The 20945-nt window shown below is 42.9% G+C and overlaps 1 long non-coding RNA gene across 1 annotated transcript; it reads left to right on the top strand.

The window, feature by feature from the left end:
* The first annotated feature begins 13250 nt into the window (after window positions 1-13250).
* Window positions 13251-19502, top strand: LOC120396622. The gene is made up of 3 exons (XR_005593256.1): window positions 13251-13334; window positions 15127-15372; window positions 19054-19502. It is a non-coding gene; the product is annotated as an uncharacterized LOC120396622 (long non-coding RNA).
* The last annotated feature ends 1443 nt before the right edge of the window (window positions 19503-20945 follow it).

The following is a 20945-nucleotide window of genomic DNA, read 5'->3' as shown; positions in this document are numbered from 1 at the left end:
AGGAATTGCCCCAGGTCAGACTGTGGGAATTTAAACCAGGAAATGTGGCGTTAACATTTTAGCAGTAGCTACAGTCCTATCCTGTATATTAGACAAGGCAAACCCGCTGTACAGTTGCAACACAGGCAGAAAGTTGTGCGCTGATGCACACTACTCTAGCTCCTTTGACTTCATTGGAGTTATGCTGATTTTCACCAGCTGAGGATTTGGCCCTTGTCTGTTTTAGTTTCTGTGTCTGTTTTTCAGATACAACCTTGTCATGGGGAGAGGAAGAAAGAATCAGAAGAAAGACAAGGAAAGACCTGCTCCTGTTACATGATCAGCCACCTGTTGGGAGCTGCGGCACATCCACCAAGCATTGCAGGGCCTTCTGGATATGGGATATAGCAGGAGGAGAATTATAATCCCTAGCTCTCGCCTAGCATTTTTTTCATCAGTATATCTCAAAGCACTTTACAAAGAAGGAGGTCAGGATCATTATGCCCATTTTACAAATGCGGAAACTGAGGCACGGAAAGGGGGAAGTGGCATGTCCAAAGTCACCCAGCTGCCTCGTGGTAGAGGTGGAAAGAGAACCCAGCTCTCCCGAGTCCCACTCCAAGGCTCTAGACACCTGTTGATATATATTTGCCAACCCTGCCTTAGGTGATGGCTACTATTTTGGCCTGCACCAGAGTTTGAGACCTGTGAAGCTGGAATAGGCAGAATTTATACCTACAACTGTCGTAGCCTCGTCGCCTCTGTGGATCTGCCAGAGAGGGGGACAGTAACTTGTGGGTTACACTTATAGTTTGCATGTATAGGATTTTTGTGACTAATCAGAAGGGATTCGCTACGTGCTTGAGTGTTTGCAGCAGACAAGCATAATGGGACGGGATGTTACTTGACCGTGCCGGGGGGGCGGTATTCCAAAAACTCCTCAGAGGAGCTTGGCACAGAGTCAGTTAAATAAGCCACCTGAAGGATCCGACTGACTTAACGATTCTTTACCTCACAGATATGAGAAGATAGAGGACAGCTCTCTTAATATTAGACTAGTGCCAATGCTCCTTTTTAATGTTGCTTTTGTTTCTTTCCAATGCTCGGGACAGACCATGGTGCACGTGCGCTCGTGACGCTGAGTGCGGCCTGCGTCTGTGTTAGCAATTGTGCGAGCGTAGATGTTTGTAAGCACGAGTGAGGCGGTGTGCATATATACCACAAAGCGATGGGGGGAAAACTCTAATTCTAATTCTCGGAGAAAGGAGAGAGACCTTAGAGGCTCCAGTGGAGCCACACCAGTTTAAACCAGCTGGAGCTCTGACACCAACGGAGCGACGCCGAATTACATCCGTGAGGATCTGGCACTTTATTTTTAACATTCTCAGTCGGCGGTTGGGCCTGAGGAAGAAGCTGTTGGCTGTCATTACTGACGAGTGAAAGCTGTGATAGAGCTAAGGAGTGGCACCCTTTCCGTGTGAGCCACCCAGCTGATCCTACCTTAAAGCCTCCCTTTCATCCTGCTCTCTCTCTCTCGCTGTCTGGTACCAGGCCTTGTTAGGAACCACCCCGTTGTCTCCTATCAAAGAGAGGATGTTAGCTAAGGCCAGGGCTGGGTGTAAAGCCTCGGTGATAGCGCCACTATCGCCTCTCGCTGTGGGTGCGAAGAGGCAGTATCAGCCCTGGGAGAGATAACTAGCTATCCAGTGAGTGACAGTGCAGAGATAGAGCTTGTCTGCGTTGACATACTGATAACACCCCGCCCTGTCTCTCAGGGAGCACCCTGCTAGGCGGAGGTGAAACACAGAAAGAGCCAGGCTCCACTGGCATGACTGCTCCCAGCGGCAGTAGTTATTTTGGTGTGCAGCTAAAATAGCTCGAAGTCAACAAGGGTTAATTCACTTGTTTCCATTGGCAAGACTGAAGACCGAGCACTTGAGCCAGCTGAAAGCAGATGGAGCAAACACTGTAGGAGATAATCCTGTATTCCCCCACACCCCACCCAGACCACGGACTAGCAGAGAAATTGCAGTTGGTCTTTTCCAGTTCTCTATGAATTAGCATTGTAGGTCCCTATTAGCAATAGGTCTTTTCCAGTTCTCTGTGAGTTAATACTGTCCAGCTGACTCTTTAAATCTAGACTGGATCTCTTTCTAGATCAGTTCTAGTTCAACCACACGTGAATGGTCTCCATGCAGGAATTCACTGGGTGAAATGCTATGGCTTGCATAAAGCACTGAACACATGCCAGGGCACAGGGCGATGGGGCCCGTATCAAGGTATCATAACATCACAGAAGCTAGAGGGGAAAAGTTGGTTTAGCTCATCCAATGAAACTTAGTCCCAAAGCGAGGTTGTTCCCAGCTGTACATTTCTCCAGCCAGAAGAACCACTCAGCCGTACTAGTTTTATGCTGTTGATTTCAATGGAACCCCACAAGTATAAATATAGCAATTAAGATGTGGTGAATCAGGCACCTAGTGTTTTTGTCCAGTGTAGTTTTCAAGATCCTAAATTATTTGTCTTCCACTGCTTTCCCCAGGGAAACTCTCTTATAGCCTTCATGTATCCCGCCGAAATTCTTCTGATCTTCAACCTAAATTTTCCATGTCTCATCCCATTACTCCCAGTCATACCCATAAGAATCACACTAAATTATCCCTCAACCTCCTTAGTATTAACATATTTCACGACGATCACCTTTCCTCTTCTTTCTTGGGTCTTCACCAGGAGATGCTGCATCTTTAGCTTTTTAGGTCTTTCCTTAAGAGCTTCCAGATTTCAGTCTTCTCTGAGCATCAATATCTTTACATAGTGCTCAGAACTGAACTCAGTATGTATATAAGCATATGGGTCATAATCCAATTCAACAGTTTTTCTATTAATGGGCCCTTAGAGAAGTACTAATACCACCACAGCTGCATAAAAAGGACTTTTAACTCCATGCCTTTGCACATGTGGTCCCAAATTTCTTGGACCCTTCTACTATTCTATTATACCATGGCAAACTCATGCCTAATTTCCCATCTACCATCACTACTACATATCTTTCAGTGTAACAGTTTCTCAGATTTTGCGTTACTTCCTCTCTAGATTCATATATTCCAAGGCCAGAAGGGACCATTGTGGTCTCCTAGTCTGACCTCCTCTATAGCACAGGCCAGAGAATTTCCCCCACAATAATTCCTAGAGCAGATCTTTTAGAAAAGCATCCAGCCTTGATTTAAAACTTGCCAGGGATGGAGAATCCACCAAGACTCTTGGTAACTTGTTCCAATGGTTAATTACTCTGTTAAAAATTTATTTCTTGTTTCCAGTCTGAATTTTTCTAGCCCTTGCCATCTGTATACCAAGGTGTACCAGCCTGCATTCTTCCAGACTGACTTTTATTTTGTTATTTTAGGCCAACATTTCTACTCTCTCTCAGGCTATGCCTACACTGCCACATCTAGTCGGAGAGCCCATGTCTACAGACTCAGGGTGCTAAAAATAGATATATAGACATTCCGGCTTGGGCTGGAGCTCAGGCTCCCAAGCCTAGGGTGGAGGGCATCTTCAGGTTTACACAGAGTGAACCCAAGTCTGTAGACCCTGCCTCCAAAACTCACTGCAGCTTTGCAGTGTAGACGTGCCCTACGAGTCTGATGGAAGTCAGTGGGAGTTTTTTCACTGAGTTCAATGGGGTTTGTATCAGCCCTGTAGTCTCTTTGTATTATTATAATAATTATGGCTGGTGCTTGCAGTTTTCTCTATTCGATGTCACCTCAAAATGTCATGAACGTGTTGTTTACTTCATGTTCATTAATGAAGATATTAAATCTGAATGGAGCTAAGGTTGAGCCATGTATTATCCCAATGAATCCATTGCTATTAGAGTCAGGTGGGAAATGTTTTTCCCCATCCTGCAAGAATTTTCAAGATTTTGAAAAAATTTCCCCTCCCAAATCAGGATGAAAAGTCAAGTCTCAAATTTTGCACATCAAAAATCCCCCCCCCAACCCACCAAACTTCAAATGTTTCAAATTTGAAATGTTTCATTTTAATAATTTCAACACATTTTCTTCAGATTTTGACTTTTTATCTTATTTTTTTTACTATAAATGTACTTACATTTCAAAATAAAAAGTCATTTTGAACTGAAAAACAGAGCTTTTTTGTTGAACAAATGACAAAATGGGACAAAATGTTTATCCCCCCCCATGAGAAATTCATCAAAACCTCCCCTTTCCTGTGAACCGTTTCAACTTTTCCAAAACAACATTTTCCTACAAAAGAGGTTTTGTTGAAAAATTCTGGACCAGCTCGAATCTTGATGTGTTTAATCTTTTTTTTTATGCTTGCTTAGCCGGTCTGCAGTGTACCTGACCACAATCCAATCTAATCCCAGATGAATTAAATTTTCAGGCAAGATTTCATGAAACAATAACAAAATCCTTTGTTAAAATCCAAGTTCATTACATTTACTGTATTCCTTTCATCAAGCCATACAGTAATTCTAACAAAACATTTACGTTTCTTTGGAAAGATACAGGGCCTGCGCCTCAGCTGGTATAAATCCATTATGTCAATTGACACCATCTAAGGAGCTAACCCTTTTTTTTCTCTCTTAAAAGTCTCCATGTTATTTGCTAGAGTCTCTCCTGTTAGTGTTCTGGTTTGAACCTCTGTGTATGATGAGAACTGATATTTTGCAGGAATTCTCGCATAGTTAAATATTTGAAAGCCTTGAGACCTATGCCAAAGACATATGTTCACTGAGTTTTCCATTGGGTGAATCCCTTCAAAAGAGAAAGGCCTTCTCTCCAGTGACCACTCCAATCTGGCACTTCTTCAATTTCAACAAGTTTCTGTGGACCAGCACAAAGCGTTCTATGAATATGAATCATCTGTGCACCAGAGTGACACCAACTGGAAATAGGACTAATCAGAATTTTAAACACCGAAAGATATTTTTCACTGAAAACCATCAACATTAGTGACATTTTCTGTTTTGTATGGCGTTTCCTGCAACACTGTTATCAATTTTGGTCAACATTTTAGTGTTTTTAAAATGATTTTCAAAATCACTATTAACCGTTTTGTTTACCAAAAGCCCAATTTTCTGTAAGAAAACGTCGTTTTCAGTAGCAACCACTCTCTTCCCCCAGCCGCATCATGATTTCAAGAACAAAATAGCTAAAAAAAATTTGTTTTGGTAAAAAAAAAAAAAATGTGAAAATGTCATCACAAATGGGAAAAGGGTCCCCCTGGACACTGCAAAGTAAAAACAACTTTGGCCATTTGAAATTATCCATCAAATTGTTTTCCTATTTCTTAGTCATTTGATAGGATCGGACCAAATTCTGTTCTCTCATTGACTCCAGTGGCGACGACTGGTATGAGAAAGGCAAGTCCCTCATGCTGTGACGCTTAAGAGAGAGATTAGATCTGCACATTTGGTCGATACATTAAATTCAATTACACATATAAACACATTGAAATCAATGAAATTAGACGGGGGCGGGGGGTGAATTTGGCCTAGTGTATATTCTTCTGCTAGCGAAATTCAGCCTGTATATTTGCAAGTATAAAAATATGTTTTAAAGCTCAATCTCAGTGTAGCATAAAGGTTGGCGTCCTAAGGAATTTTCTGTGTTTTTTGGCAGCTAGCAGCACCAAGGTTAACCTGATCTTTACCACATAATTTCAATCCAGAGAATGTGATTATAAAACTTTCCCAGCCATGCAGCTCTTTAACCCAAACTCACGATACTGAAGGATGGATGGATTCTATTTTCTGAGTGTATGTGTGTGATGAATTCGATGGAGGGGAGGCCTTTCGAATCCCCACCATACATCTTTCTTTTCCACAAGTGAATTAGCAGCAGGATAACCAATGGCCAAAATAACTGGATTCATAAGAGCTGCCTTGGATTAATTAGAGCTCAATATGTACCTCATAGACCCACCACAGACTTAAGATTGAAAAAAAAAACTCAGCAAAACCCTCCTCTTTTATGCCATTTTGTGGCACACAAAACATATTTACACGATATCGTAATTTTGAAAAATAAAATCAATGTCCGTGGAACAAAATATAGCAATGGGTTATTTAAATATAGCCACATATTGCTCCCTCTGGTTTTGAGATTTGGAATGGAAGCCACAAAGACATTCAGAAAATCATTCCACCCTACCTCACTTGGGACTTGATCCAATGCCTATTGAAGTCACTGGGAGTATTTCCATTGATTGCAGTGGGCATTGGATCAGACTTTAGGCCATGCCTAGGTATTTACTTCATATGGTTTGAAAGATTATCCAGGGATCATGAGCTGTATTCCCTAGTGCACAACAGAGGATGAAACGACAGCATTATCTTTGAATCCCCTTGCTTTTTTGAGGTTAAAACCAAAGTATAAACACTACTTCCATTATTTTGGAGCTTACTTTCTAGGGATGGAGAATTCAGTTGAAGTGAGATCAGAAAGACCACCCTGAGCCTTCATCCACAATTGCAGCCAAATAGATTTTGAGGTTCTAAAAAAAAAAAAAAAAAGCTTAGTTACTTTTAATGTCCAATTTTTTTTATTATTATTTTCCTTCTCTACATGAGAGGGATTAAAAAAAGGACCGGGATTAGATCAGATCTGAACAGCCTAGCTCCTAATCTATTAGCATCTAATTTCCCAACAATATTCTTCTCACTTCACGTCTTTTTGGTTCCTTTTCCTCAAATCTGGAGTTAAGGGTGTTGCCCTTAAAAGACTCAACATTTACGTTGCCACAACATCTGGCCTTTACAAGAGTATTTGTGGAATTTCCAAGAATAGCAAATATGGCGATAAAGGGCAAAACCATTGTAGGATGAATGCTGGTTCTTATTACACCACTGAAATGAATTGGAAGGTTGATGTTGACTTCAGTGTATGGACAATCAAACATTTAGCTGAGACAGTAGAACTGGCTGAATAGTGGGAGGTGGGGAAAATTGATCAACAATATATGTCGAATGATGTGAAAAAGTCTCAGACAATTATTTGATAAATACGACCCAGTCAGCTAGAGAGCTGGTCAAATCATGCAGCTATTCACAAATAAACATGATTTCACAAATGAAAAATATACCAATGTTCACAGTGATTATTACTGGCAACTGATGATTTAATCTGATTTAATATGCAGTCATAATTCACCGACCGGGTTATTATACTAGAGAAATCACACTGTGATCAGTTCAATAGCTTGGAAATTTAAAATTTGGGTTTTAATTGTTTTATCAATAATTTTTATTTTTTTCTCCAAAATAAAGAGCTTCAAAATTGTCAAAATGTTTCATTTTGACATTTTTTAAATGAAAAATGCCAATGTTCAGATTCAGTTTTGAAACTTAAGATAACTATAATTTTGCAAAAAATTATTGAAGCAAAATGTTTTGATTGACCCACTTTTGATTGACTCACTCTTTCTTTCTTTCTTTCTTTGGATTGTCAGTTTGCAAAATTTTTTGAGATTTAGAATTTTTTTGTCTCATTTGGGACATAATTTGTTGGGGACCAGTCAACATGGTTTTTGTAAAGGGAAATCGTACCTCACCAATCTACTAGAATTCTTTGAGAGGTGTCAACAAGCATGTGGACAAGGGGGAATCCAGTGGATATAGTGTATTTAGATTTTCAGAAAGCCTTTGACAAGGTCCCTGACCATAGGCTCTTTAGCAAAGCAAGCAGTCATGGGATAAGAGGGAAGGTTCTCTCATTGACTGGTAACTGGTTAAAAGATAGGAAACAAAGGGTAGGAGTAAATGGTTAGTTTTCAGAAAGGGGAGAGGTAAATAGTGGTGTCTCCCAGGGGTCTGTACTGGGACAAGTCCTATTTAACATATTCATAAATGATCTGGAAAAAGGGGTAAACAGTGAGGTGACAAAATTTGCAGATGATACAAAAGTACTCAAGATAGTTAAGTCCCAGGCAGACTGCAAAGAGCTACAAAAGCATATCTCATAACTGGGTGACTGGGCAACAAAATGGCAGATGAAATTCAGTGTTGATAAATGCAAAGTAATGTACATTGGAAAACATTATCCCAACTATACATATAAAAGGATTGGGTCTAAATTAGCTGCTACCATTCAAGAAAGAGATCTTGGAGTCATTGTGGATAGTTCTCTTAAAACATCCACTCAATGTGCAGCGGCAGTCAAAAAGCTAACAGAATGTTGGAAATCATTAGGAAAGGGATAGATAATAAGACAGAAAATATCATATTGCCTCTATATACATCCAGTAATCAAGATGTGGTATGCCCACATCTTGATTACTGAGTGCAGATGTGGTCGTCCCATCTCAGAAAAGATATATTGGACTTGAAAAAAGTTCAGAAAAGGGCAACAAAAATTATTAGGGATATGGAACGGCTGCCATATGAGGAGAGATTAATAAGACTGGCACTTTTCAGCTTGGAAAAGAGATGACTAAGGGGGGATATGATAGAGGTCTATAAAACCATGACTGGTGTGGAGAAAGTAAATAAGGAAGTGTTATTTACTCCTCCTCATAACACGAGAACTAGGGGTCACCAAATGAAATTAATAGGCAGCAGGTTTAAAACAGACGAAAGGAAGTATTTTTTTCACACAACACACAGTCAACCTGTGGAACTCCTTGCCAGAGGATGTTGTGAAGGCCAAGACTATAACAAGGTTTAAAAAAGAGCTAGATAAATTCATGGACGATACGTCCATCAATTACTATTAGCCGGGATGGGCAGGGATGGTGTCCCAAGTCTCTGTTTGCCAGAAGCTGGGAATGGGCAACAGGGGATGGATCACTTGATGGTTACCTGTTCTGTTCATTCCCTCTGGGGCACCTGGCATTGGCCACTTCTGGAAGACAGGATGCTGGGCTAGATGGACCTTTGGTCTGACCTAGTATGAGCGTTCTTATGACAGGATGAGATTTCAAAATCTCGGAAATTTTTTCGGGATAGAAAAAACAGTTCCCACTCAGCTTTAGCTATTATTTTGTAAGGCAGTGGTAAGATACCTACCAAGTATTTTATAGGAATATAAACATATCTAGTATCCATCTGGCGCTCTGTGTGTGTGTGTGTGTGTGTGTGTGTGTATGTGTGTATATATATATATATATACACATATACATAAACTTATATGAAATGTGTTTATATATTATATATCCCCCAGTGGTGTGTACCATTGTAACATCTTTCCATTTCTTTTCACACTTAAGTTACTGATATGTACTCTCAATCTTAACTCCAGCCCAGTGTTGAGGTTGTTATGGGTTTTGTTGTTGCGTGTGTGTGGGAATATAGCTACACAGAAATGTGCTATAAATCAAATCCTAGATAATAAATGTAATATAAAACTCTCCAAGTGTCAAATCTTCTGCAGCTGGGAATGTTTCTCGGCTTGCTAGTCAGATGTCCCCATGTAGCCTGATCTGACATTTTGGTTAGCTTCCAGAATTTCTTTCCATCTCTCTATTTCAGAGCAGTACAAAACAGGGGGCTCTGGGAAGTCACTTACCCTCTGGATCCAAAAAAACGGGCCCAAAGGGCTCCTATTTTAGGGTTTTATACTGCTGGCCCTCAACACAGTATCTGATTACAACTAGGGATCTACAGAACTCTCTCCTCTTACTCCCAAATTCATTGGGGTATGATGAGCCAGACAGGGGACCTGACAGATCTCAGTAGGTGAGAGGTAGCTGGAAACACTGCTGAGCAACTTCATATATACACAAGACAAGACACGGGCCGCTTAGGGTGACCAGACAGAAAGTGTGAAAAATCGAGATGGTGGTGGGGGGTAATAGGAGCCTATATAAGAAAAAGACCCAAAAATCGAGACTGTCCCTATAAAATCAGGACATCTGGTCACCCTACTTTGTATTGTCCTGATATTTTTTTTTAAAAAGCAAAGAAATTAACACAGAGAAACTCTGATTATCGTTCCGATATGATAGAGAGTAAAGATATATATTCAGAATCCTCCCCATTCCCTACTACCTCTTAAATGAGTGTGCACATTTAAAACAAGAAGTACCTTCTCAAAAGAACCTTATCTCTGCCCCTCCCTTTCCAACATTTGGTGCAAGAACTAGCACATATATATATCCATTCCCATGGGGAAATCTGATGCGCCATAAAAAAGCACTCACCAAAAACAACTAAAGCATTGAGTTCTCTGAGCAAAAACATAGTACGCATGGGAAGCCCAGCACCAGGCAAATGAAGTCTATTCATCCAAGGAAAACATGTATAGGAAATATAAGAACAGGAAACCTTGGGAGCCTGATTTTCAAAGCAGAAGAATGAGGACGGCAACCCAAATTGGCCTATTTCCTGAGATCCATCTCCAAAGATTGCACCCACGAACAGGCTTGGATTGCGAATCTCAAACTCTTGTCACATTTAAGCTAGTTTCAGGGAAGTTCCTTAGGAGACTTCTAATGAAATGAGCTTCTGACTTGGAAGAAAGAAAGGATGCTATCATGGTTAGGGTGTTCACCTGGGCCTTGCAAGACTGATCTTCAATTGCCTGCTTTGCCACAGACTTCCTGTGTGACGTTGGGTGTGTCACTTAGGAGCCACTCCCATCCACAGAACGCCAACTTGGCTGCTGCCCAGCCCTGCAGGCCCCCAAATTCACTTGACACCTATGTTTTTGTAGTAAAAGTTCTCTGGGTGCCTAAGTTTCTGCTTGTGGGCATGTGTGTGGCGGCCTCCGTCGAGGCCTCTGGAGGCCTAAGCCCCGGAGCTTTCCATGAACTGTGGGAAGACAGGTCCTCTGCCTCACTCACACATAGGGCCCAATCAGGGAGGCGAGGGGAGGGAGCAGCAGTAGCAGGAGAAGCTCTTTGTAACCTTCACCCCCCTGATTAGAGTACTCACCTGGCAGGTGGGGATCCAGCCGTTCAAGTGCCCCCACTATCCGGTCAGAAGAGATTTGAATAGGGATCTGCCGCCCCTCAGGGGAGTGCTGGAACCAGCTTGACTGGAGAGTGAGTCTCACTCTCTCAGGCCCCATTCATATTTAAATTAAAGTGGAACAACTTCAACAGCAGAGATTGAGGGAGACCCACACCAGAATGCCCCAGAGCCCAATGGTTTGAGCACTCGACTGAGAGGTGGTAGATCCCAGTTCATCAGACAGAGGGGATATTGATCCCAGCTCTCTCCTGACCTGGCTGAGTGCTCTAACCACAAGGCTAACGGTTACCAGGGAGCTCCTTCTCCCCTGGCCACTTGGTGTAGAATTAGGTGGCCCCTAAGCATGCCTGCCTGATCAGGCCCCGCATGAGAGTTAAGCTGAGGGGCACCTGTCAATCCCCAGTTTGTGGATCACAAGCAGAAGTAGGCAACTCCCTGCAGCCTTTCTCTGAGAGAGGGGTAGGGCTTAGGACACAACTGTCCCATCAGCATGGCCCAATGGTTAGCTTAGGCAGCGCCCCGCCAAGTGTACTGGTTTTTGAGGATCGCATTCTAAGTCACCTATCTATTTAGCTTGACAAAGAGAAATTTGAGGGGTGACTGGATTAAGTATGGGCTCTTGAGTCTAACAGAGTGGGGCATAACACGATCCAGTGTCTGGAAGTTGAAGTTAGATAAATTCAGAGTTGTTGTTTTTTTAATGGTGAAAGCCATTAAGCCCCCTGGCAGATCTGGGCCCTAGTTTCTTTGTGCCTCAGTTCCCCATCTCTAAAATGGCAATAATAGCACTTCCCTACAGTACAGGGATGTTGTGAGGATGGAAAGATGTTGCGAGGGATGTTGTGAGGTGCTCTGGTACTATGGAGGTGGGCGGCATATGAATACTGTGATAAAGTTCCTTCTCTACCTTGGTGGGTCCTGTGCTTATTGGCAGATTTTGCTCGCCTCAGAGATCTTCCTGTGTTGGATCAGGATTTGGGAGGTTTTGGGGGGAACCCGGGCCCGCCCTCTACCCCAGGTTCCAGCCCAGGGCCCTGTGGACTGCAGCTGTCTAGAGTGCCTCCTGGAACAGCTACACGACAGCTACAATTCCCTGGGCTACTTCCCTATGGGTTCCTCCAACACTTCCTTTGTCCTCACCACAGGACCTTCCTCCTGATGTCTGTTAATGCTTGTACTCCTCAGTCCTCCAGCAGCATGTCCTCTCCCTCCCAGCTCCTTACACACACACCACTAACTGGAGTGAGAGCCTTTTTATACCAGGTGTCCTGATTAGCCTTAATTAATTCTAGTAACTTCCCAATTGGCTACAGGTGTCCTAATTAGCCTGCCTGCCTGAATTAATTCTAGAAAGTTCCTGAGTGTTCTGGAATAATCCCTGTTATTTTACCCAGGGAAAAGGGACCTGCTTAACCTGGAGCTAATGTATCTACCTTCAACCACTCTCTTGTAGCCATCTGGCCTGACCCTGTCATAATACATAAGATCAATATAGCCCTAGGCCCAAGTAAAAGCAACCCAGGCTAGTGTCCAATAGCCAAAGAGGACAGGAGAATTGCCCTAAGAGGAGGATGTGGCCAGTTAAGTATACCTTTGGTGAAACTACGAATAAGGAGGGTTGTGATCAATGTCTAAAACTATCTGAAGGATGCAAGCGCTAATGGGAGGAATTGTTTCATTAAGTACAAAGGGGCAAAAACTACGACATGGGATGAATTTAAAAAGGAAAATTCTGGCTAAATATGAGGAAAGTGTTTCTGACAGAGAGCTCCAGTAAACTGTCAAATAGTCTCCCCAGGGAAGTAGCCTAGATTCATTGGGCTAGATGATGAGTTGTGTTATATAACTGTCTATGACCACAACTGGACAAAGCAATATATTGTAGGGCACAATTCTACGTTGGCAGATAGGTGGCCAAGCAGGGCTTTTCCATCTCTAGCATTTATGACTGTGTGTTGATGTGCTCACCCTAGACTTGGATTGAAGAACCTTTCATACAGTTATGAAAAAGCAACCATTAGAACACAGCAGAACTAAGTGCAATTCACCCAACATATTATCCATCAATAATCCCAACAAAATTATCATACAGACAGCCAATAGTTTATCTGATGAAAGCTAAGCGTATAAAGTGCGTTAAGGTATTTGTGGGAAGTTTGGATCCCAGGATATTTTGATACAGTATATGTGCCCTCCAATTCCTTCATTACTCATTCTCCCAGCATGTTTATTCATTGCCAGAGGCCATTGTCTTATATTTGTGACATCACAGTCCATTGCCATAGTAACAGGATTGATGTCACAAAAGGAGAATTAGCACTATTAATCCGAATAAACCCAAGAAGAGATGAATAACGAGAGTGAGGCCTGATTTAGACACGAATTACTAGGAAATTTTTTGGACAAGAAAAATACTTGAAAGGTAAATGGAGTTTATATTTAAATATTATGTTTTCATTACACTTGGTTTGTGAAAAGTTCCTATTTGAGTAATAAAACTATAAGTGCTGGAGTGAGAACATCTGCAGGCTCATGAAAGCTTTTTTCCATGCAAATGAGCCAAAAATTATGGTTTTATTTTTAATGCTGATGGATAGGAGCGTATGAGTGAGGACACTTTAATACAGCGGGGTGCATTAATGTCCCAACAACTGAGGTTCAGCATGAGATACACTGCTATCCTAAAGGGGTCCTTCAGAGCATTCTGTATTTCACATTCAGACATCCCTCCACCCACAACCATTTGCTTTAGAGGGAACGTTGTTATGTTCTGCTTTTTCAGAACTCAGATGAAGTGGACGGGGATAATCCTGTGACTAATTGCTTGCCAATGGGTGTTGTTGAAACCAGTAGCAATAACTCACCTTGACTTCAGCAGGCAGAAGAGTGCCCCTTTTTTTCTCTTTAGTTCATAGGCTGCTCTCAGTTACCCAGTGTAAATCCATAGGAACCATCAGCTCCCGTGGGGTTACTCTGGATTTATATCCACGTAGCAGAGAACAAGAATTTAGCCCTTTGCCTCTTTCTTAATCCTCTGAGTTTCTGATTTGAAAGCCTGAAAGCCTGTGGACCACTCTAACGGAGGCTTATTTCTATAGGGTATATACGCTAATTCACTGGCTATGGTCCCCTGTTTCATTATGGACTGAGCGCTCCTTCCACTGGAAGGAAGTGGTCATTGTTCTTAACAGGCTTCTACAGGAAGGGAAAAAAATCACCTGCTGGTCTAGAGGTTGTGATTCTCCCTTGCTAAAGCCTAGTCTAAACGCAGCTTTTGTACTGGTACAGCTGTGGTGATTAGAGGTCTGATTTTTTAAAATAGTCATATTGGTTCAACACCAAGTGTGGATGCAGATATACTGTTATAAAGATGCCTTTAATATACTGCTATAGTTTATCCCTTTCCTGTAGGGTATACCACTATATGCACTTTCATACCAGTCTAACTACATCCACTCTAGAGGGCTTATATCATAGAATCATAGAATATCAGGGTTGGAAGGGACATCAGGAGGTATCTAGTCCAACCCCCTGCTCAAAGCAGGACCAATCCCCAACTAAATCATCCCAGCCAGGGCTTTGTCAAGCTGGGCCTTAAAAACCTCTATGGATGGAGATTCCACCACCTCCTTAGGCAACCCATTGGCTTTAATTATAGGGTTAAAATGACAACACTTGTTTGCAGACTAATTCTAATTGTCAAAACCCCAGAAAATCTGAGGCAGAGGATTTTGGTTTAGTTCAAAACTCACACACACAGGTTCTCTTCACTTGTCATTGTTTCCTTTCTTTCCCTTTCTTCTGATTTCCCACCCTCCAGTTATTGTTTTTTCTCTCTCCAGTTTTATCTAGAGCTAATGGAAGTTTTTTTCAATGGATTTTTGGAGGGTCAAAAAATGGAATTTTGTCAAATTCAGTTTCCAGGAAAATGATGTTTTCACTGAAAATATTTGTGATTTTGCTCCAAACCAAAAAGCTCTTGGGTTTTATGTTTTGGGGTTTTTTTTTATGAAAACTAGAAAAAAAAATTGTGGGGAAAAAACTAATTTCCCAACCAACTTTAAGCTGCAGCTTTCATGGCAGCTTATGCTTTTAGCTACAAGGACTTTTCAGACCAGTTTTGCACAGTACCCAGTCAGCCACCTGCTGTGCTATCAGAACCTTTAGGGATGCTACAGTGAAGTTGCCTGATCATTCTATTTCCCTTCCCACAGAAAGACAACACTTACAACATCTCTGGCACGGCTCAGTTTCCAGCTATCCTGAGAGCCCCTTCTGAGTGCTCTCGCTGGAGGAGTGCCCGCTCTGTAGCAGGAAGGCTTTCCACTCCTGTGCTGTGCTGGCAACATGCAGTGTCAAATGTTACATGCAGGGATTGGAAGCCGTGTTTCCAGGATCACGTATAGGTACAGGGTTCTCAGGCAACCACACCCTGCACCAGCTCTTCGGATCTTTGGCAGGTGGCAAATGACACATTTTAGCTCTATGCTTCGAATTCTAACAGTAGGATCTCATGTGAGGGTACAATCCCTCTTCCTCTTCCGGGCCTTGATCTAAAGCCCAGAGGAGGAAATAATAGAGTCTTACTAACATCAGTGGGCTTTGATCCCTGCAGGAAGCAGCACTTACCCTGTGAAGTCTGACTTTGTGAGCCTCCTTCTAAATTCCCACACTTAGGAACTGTTTGTCTATTGAACAGAGTGTCTGTGAATCATGGTTCCTGTATTTGATTCCCCACTGTGGGACTTTGAACAGCATTTTTCCATGCCTCAGTGTCCCCATCTGAAAAATGGCTACAATGTGAGTACTGACCTCACACACATATGGGAAGGCTTACTAGACACCATGGAGACTGGCATGCTACAAGGGAATCAATTAGAAAGCTAGTGAGCTAAACCAAATCATAATTAGTCATAGCACAGGGGCACCCAGAGGCCCCATTTGGTGAGCTGCTGACCATATTAAAGAGACAGTCGTTGCCTTGAAGAGCGTACAATCTAAAAAGACAAGACTAAAAGGAAGCAGGTGGGGAGAACTGAGGCTCAGAGAAATTAAGGGCAAGATTTCAAGGTATTTAGGGACCTAAAGATGCAGTTAAGTGCGTAACTTCCACTGATCTAAGCAGGTTAAGCACCTAATTCCCATTGGTTTCAATGGGAGTTAGGGACTTAACTTTTTTAGGTGCTTTTAAAAACCCCACTAGACACCTAACTGCATCTTTAAGCACCTATATACCTTTAAAATTCTGGCCCTAAGTGACTTGTCTACTTACATGCAGTCACGACCATCCAGCCACTATTCCACACACACACTCATGGGCAAAAAGCATCAAAGAAACCAGGAGGAACCTAAAGAACTCATGCAATCCTTGCCAGATTCCACTGCAACTTGTGTTTTATGAAGGGCATCCTGCCTCTAATTCTGGGGGTGCCATGGTCTTCCATAGCGGGTGACTCACTACAGGCATGCACCTCCATGGTCTCCACCTATCACCTTCTCGTTCATCACAGTCCATCCCTTGTTCCTCATTGCCTTTGCATCTGCATCATATCTGCAGCTCAAACTATGAAACAGTGATTGCTGTTTGAAATCCAGGATTGGTGACGCGGACAAATTCTTAGTTAAAATACTGTGATTCTCATTCAGATCTTGTAATGAACGTAGGGCTAGATGGTCATAAAAGTACCATCAGGCCTTAAAAACCATGAATTTCAGTCCACAGCATGGAAACATTTTTTTTCCTTTTCCTGTACACATAACCCCTCACAGACATGTCTATACATTTGTAACATCTCCAGTTCATGCAGTCCCTAATATTAAACTACAATGCAAATAATTATCTCCAGAATACTTTACAAATATTACCAAATCATCATAATACCCCTGTGCAGTAAGTAAATGTGGGGAAACTGAGGCACCAGGTGGCTATTTGAATCTCCCACTATTGAGCAGGAAGTCTGTGGCAGAACCAATATTGAACTGAGGGCAGGTCTACACTATGGGGGAAAATCGATATAAGATACACAACTTCAGCTACGTGAATAACGTAGCTGAAGTTGAAGTATCTGATATCGAATTACTTACTGTCCTCACGGCGCGGGATCGACGTCCGCGGCTCCCCATGTCGACTCCGCTACTGCCGTTCACGTGGGTGGAGTTTCGGAGTCGACATGAGCGCGTTCGGGGATTGATATATTGCGTCTAGATGAGACGCGATATATCGATCCCCGAGAAATCGATTGCTACCCGCCGATACGGCGGGTAATGAAGACGTACCCTGATATAGGCTGACTCCTATTACAAGGCCTTAATCACAAAGCCATCCTTTTTCTCATAAGTCTGGACCTATAGCTTCATCTCTTCTCCATCAGTGTTTTCCTTTCCACTTGGGTAAATATTCTCCTCCAGTTAAGTAACCTTTCTTTGGCTGACACTGGAAATTTAAATAAGGAAAAGTTATTTACTTGTTCCCATAATATAAGAACTAGGGGCCACCAAATGAAATTAATGGGCAGCAGGTTTAAAACAAATAAAAGGAAGTTCTTCTTCACACAGCGCACAGTCAACCTGTGGAACTCCTTGCCTGAGGAGGTTGTGAAGGCTGGACTGTAACAGGGTTTAAAAGAGAACTGGATAAATTCATGGTGGTTAAGTCCATTAATGGCTATTAGCCAGGATGGGTAAGGAATGGTGTCCCTAGCCTCTGTTTGTCAGAGGGTGGAGATGGATGGCAGGAGAGAGATCACTTGATCATTACCTGTTAGGTTCATTCCCTCTGGGACACCTGGCATTGGTCACTGTCGGTAGACAGGATACTGGGCAGGATGGACCTTTGGTCTGACCCAGTGTGGCCATTCTTATGTTTTTATTTTTTCTGCCCTTTTATTCCTCCTGGTCTCAGGGGGTATGTCTACACTCAAGTGTAAGTCCGGGGTTCAAACTCAGGCTCGAGGATAACTCCCCCTTCTGTGTACACATTGCACTAACCCTGGGCTCAGACTCTGGATCCCAGGACCCTGTGGGGTGGAGGGTCCAAGCTGGGACCCAGGATTCGAGCCCTGTTGCTTTGCAGTGTAGATATAGCCCAACTGTATCCCTGCATGGCTGACTGTCTTCTGGACAGTCTGGTGGACAGCCAAGTTTTCCCACACTGCACCGCAGTCAAAAGGCTAAAGCAGCCACATTTTGGGAGGGCACTAGGAAGTCTTGGATGTGGGCAGATGGACTCAGGACTGCATAATGCAATGTGGATGCTGGAGCCACAAGTTGGGACTCAACAATTCCTAACCTGGGGTTACAAATGAGTGTAGATGCTCAAGTCCTAGGTTAGCAAACCCAGGGTTTGCTAACTTGAGTTCTATTAACCCTGGGCTTTCATTACAGTGTAGACAGACCCTGAGAGTCAAAAAATATCCCATTGGAGGGGGAGCTTTTACATGCTAATAAATGAGGGGCATTTTAGGCTCTAGGGGATTGACCTAGCTCCGAATGAATTCAATGGGAGTCATTCCATGCACTTTAGCAGAGCTGGATCAGGCGCTAAGGTGGTGGGCACAGTGATGGAAATAACAGAAACACTTTCTACGCCTATCTGGCTGGAGCTGAAGTATACCCGTGGAAAGTGCATGGCTAAGAGGCATTCACGTGCCTCGCTTAACATTCCAGTCATTCAGCCTGGATCCGTTAATGACTGTCCTTGTCGAGAAAAGTAGGACAAATTGGCAAGGGTGGCTGCCAGCTCAGACTATTAATTTTACAAAGGACAAAGCGCACACACCTGGAATACAGAGCAGACCCAGATGAATAAAAGAGAGCCACAAAAATGCTCAGTTACCAAGAGATGGAAGCTAAGAAATGAAGTTATCAGATGTTCCCTCTCCATGTGTTACAGATACTCATCCCAAGAGCTGCTGGCTAAGGGTACTGTACCTTTGGCTTTCTCATCAACTCCTCCCAGCTTCCAGGCAGCTGGAAGGTGATTCATACCAAATGAAATTGGAGCAAAGGTCATACTATTGTTATGGCGGGCGCCACCAGGTGGTGATGTACCACATAGTCTTCTAAGTTCTTTTTCTTAGTGCACAAGTAAATGTTCAGTTTAGGGAGGACATGCTGCTAATTGTTAGTTTTTGTTATGCAAGATTCTCCCTAGAGGCAGTGGTCCTTGAAGAAAGAAATGTGTGAACAAGTGGAGTTTGCTCTGTGCCTTGGGTGGAGCCCATTCTTGAGCAGAGTTGCATCTTGGGAACTAGGCATTGTTGTTGGGCTGAGATTCCAGAAAGAAGAGATTGCCCTGCATGCTGTTGGCAACCACCTCTGTTCTAGGACTGGTGTATATATAAATAAAACACGTTACTGCCCATTACTGATTTCTCCTCCGCTCGGAAGCTGACCTGCAAAGCCCTGGAATTCTGTTACTGCTCAGTAGACAAGTTGCGCTGGTGATGGAAGAAGGGTCAGCATTACCAAAACTACATATCTAGTCATTTTGGGCCCAATTCAAATCCCACTGAAGTCAATAGGAATGTTTCCATTAACTTCAATGGGCTTTGGATCACAGCCTTTATACTGTACTTATCAACATTGTATCTGAGCATCTTACGACCTCATGTAGCGCTTATACAGTTATAATAAATGCTTAGACATGCTTCACTTTTATATCATAGAATCATAGAATCATAGAATCTCAGGGTTGGAAGGGACCTCAGGAGGTCATCTAGTCCAACCCCCTGCTCAAAGCAGGACCAAACCCAACTAACTAAATCAAATCAGCCAGGGGCTTTGTCCCTGACAAAAAAAACCTCTAAGGAAGGAGATTCACCACCCCTCTCTCATAACCCATTTCCACCCACCTCTACACCCTACTAGTGAAAAAGTTTTCCTAATATCCAGCCTCCCTCTCCTCTCTGCAACTGCAACTTGAGTTGTTCTGTCATCTTCACTTCTACCACTGAGTCTAGATCCATCTCTCCATCCCCCCCTTTCAGGGTTGAAAAAGCAGCTATCAAATCCCCCTCATTCTTCTCTTCTTCTGACTACAATCCCCCCTCAGCCTCTCCCTCTCAAGTCAATCTCATCCCCCCTCCAGCCTTTTCATTTTTGTTGCCCTCCGCTGTCACTCTCTCATCCATCCCCATCCTTCTTGTGGTGTGAAACACAACACAGTACTCCAAATGAGGCCTCACTCGTGCTGAGAGTGAGTGGAATGGATCCATCATCTCGATCTGCTGGAAATGCCCCTACCTTACACAACCCAAATGCCATTAGCCTCTTGCACACAAGGGCACACTGTTGACTCATATTCAGCTTTTCATCAGCACCATACCTCTAGGTCCTTTTTCTGCCTGCTGCTGCCCCAGCCATCGTCCCTAGTCCAGTAGTGCAGCATAGCATCTCCATCCTAAGTGCAGGACTCTCTGCACTTGTCCTTGACTTGTCTCATCATATTTTACTTGTCTAGGTCCCTCTTTGTCTAGGTCCCTCTGTCCCTCTCCCTACCCTCCCTCCCAGTCAAGTGTCCTCCCAGTTTAGTGTCATCTGCAAACTTAAACTTGCCTGCAGTGCAGTCCACCAGACCACATCAGAAGATAATAATGAAGATATTAAATAAACCCAGCACCCCCCGCCCCACCACAATACCGGCTGCAACAACTGATACTTGATGCCGGCTGCCAACCATTGATCACTACCCGTTGAGTTCCTTTCATTTTCAAAGTGACTAAGAAGTAATAACCAATTTATCTTCACAATGCTGTGTGAAATAGAGAGGTAAGTATTACTTACTCCTTTTTACCAATGGGGAAACCGAGGCAGAAAATTGTGTCTTGTCCAATTTAGCATGTAAATCCCCCCTGAAACCCACCTCTACTATCCACCAGGCACACAATTCTTGCTTAAAATCATTGCATGCACATAGATAGACGCAGATATACATAGAGATACAATTTTTTTCTGTATTTGCCTAATAAATGAATGTCTGCAATTGTTGTATGCAGTGTTGAGGTAGCCATGTCCGTCCCAGGTTATTAGAGAG

This window comes from Mauremys reevesii, linkage group 2 (genome assembly GCF_016161935.1).
Source record: "Mauremys reevesii isolate NIE-2019 linkage group 2, ASM1616193v1, whole genome shotgun sequence".
Classification (NCBI taxonomy): Eukaryota; Metazoa; Chordata; order Testudines; family Geoemydidae; genus Mauremys; species Mauremys reevesii.
The sequence above is the reverse complement of the archived record's forward strand: the minus strand, read 5'-3'. Positions and strand labels throughout refer to the sequence as shown.